Source organism: Meles meles, chromosome X (assembly GCF_922984935.1).
Source record: "Meles meles chromosome X, mMelMel3.1 paternal haplotype, whole genome shotgun sequence".
Lineage (NCBI taxonomy): Eukaryota > Metazoa > Chordata > Mammalia > Carnivora > Mustelidae > Meles > Meles meles.
Genome location: NC_060087.1, coordinates 66497490 through 66499550, shown reverse-complemented (window position 1 = coordinate 66499550; position 2061 = coordinate 66497490).

Sequence of the window (2061 nt, the reverse complement as noted above, 5' to 3'; positions counted from 1 at the left end):
AAGGGGCACGTGTACCCGAATGTTTATAGCAGCAATGTCTACAATAGCCAAACTATGGAAAGAACCTAGATGTCCATCAACAGATGAATGGATAAAGAAGATGTGGTTTATTTTATTTCTTTATTGTGTTATGTTAGTCACCACAAAATACATCATTAGTTTTTGATACAGTGTTCCAAGATTCATTATTTTTCATACAATACCCAGTGCTCTGTGAAATATGTGCCCTCCTTAATACCCACCACCAGGCTCACCCATCCACCCCCACTTCCTTACACTTTAAACAACTCAGTTTGTTTCTTGGAGTCCACTGTCTCTCATGGTCCGTCTCCCCCTTTGATTTCCCCATTCACTTTTCCTTTCTTTCCCCTAATGTCCTCCATGTTATTCCTTATGATCCACAAGTAGTAAAACCATATGATAATTGACTTTCCCTCCTTGACTTATTTCACTCAGCATAATCTCCTCTAGTCTCATCCATGTTGATTCAAAAGTTGGGTATTCATCCTTTCTGATGGCTGAGTAATATACCATTGTATATATAGACCACATCTTCTTTATCCATTCATCTCTTGAAGGGCATCTCAGCTCTTTCCACAGTTTGGCAATTGTGGACATTGCTGTTTGAAAATTAGGGTACCCATGGTCCTTCTTTTCACTACATCTTTATCTTTAGAGTAAATATCCAGCAGTGCAATTGCCAGGTCCTTAGGTAACTCTAATTTTAATTTTTTGAGGACTCTCCACACTGTTTTCCAAAGTGGCTACACCAACTTGCATTCCAACCAAGAGTGTAAGAGGGTTCCCCTTTCTCCACATCCTCTCCATTTGTTGTTTCCTGCCTTGTTAACCTCTGCCATTCTAACTGCTGTAAAGTGATATCTCAATGTGGTTTTGATTTTAATTTCCCTGATGGCTAATGATGATGAAAATTCTTTCATGTGTTTGCTAGCCATTTGTGTGTCTTAATTAGAGAAAGAATTGTCTGTTCATGTCTTCTGCCCATTTTTTGACATAATTATCTGTTTTTTGGGTGTTGAGTTTGAGAAGTTCTTTCTAGATCTTGGATATCAGCCCTTTGTCTGTAGCGTCTTTTACAAATAACTTCTTCCATTCTGTGGGTTGCCTCTGTTTTGTTGAGTTTCTTTTGCTGTACAGAAGCTTTTTACCTTGAAGTCACAAAAGTTCATTTTCGCTTTTGTTTCCTTTGCCTTTGGAGATGTGTTTTGAAAGAAGTTGCTTGGACCAATGTCGAAGAGGTTACTGCATATGTTCTCCTCTAGGATTTGGATGGATTACTGTCTCACATGGAGGTTTTTCATCCATTTTGAGTTTATCTTTGTGTATGGTGTAAGGGAATGGTCAAGGTTCATTCTTCTGTACATAGGTGTCCAAATTTCCCAGCACCATTTTTTGAAGAAACTGTCTTTTTTTTTTGACAAGATATTATTTCCTGCTTTGTCAAAGATTATTTGACCATAGAGTTGAGGATCCATATCTGAGCTCTCTATTCTGTTCCATCAGTCTATGTGCCTGTTTTTGTGCCAGTACCATGCTGTCTTGGTGAACACAGCTTTGTAATAAAGTTAAAATCAGGCAACGTGATGCACCCAGCTTTCTTTTTCTTTTTCAACATTTTCTTAGTGGTTTGGGGTCTTTTCTGGTTCCATACAATTTTAGGAGTGTTTTTCCAGCACTTCAAGCTGCTGCTACTTTGATTGGGATGGCATTGAAAGTACAGATTCCCTGGGCAGCATAGATATTTTAACAGTGTTTACTTTTCAGATCCATAAACATAGAATGCTTTTCCATCTTTTTGTGTCTTCAATTTCTTTCATGAGTGTTCTATAGTTCCTCAAGTACAGATCATTTATCTCTTTGGTTAGGTTTATTCCAAAGTATCTTGTGGTTTTTGGTGCTATCATAAATGGAATTGATTCTCTAATTGCCTCTTCTATAGTTTAATTGTTAGTATATAAGAAAGCCACTTATTTCTGTGTATTGATTTTGTATGCTGCCACATTTGAATTGTTGTATGAGTTCTAGTAGATTTGCGGTGGA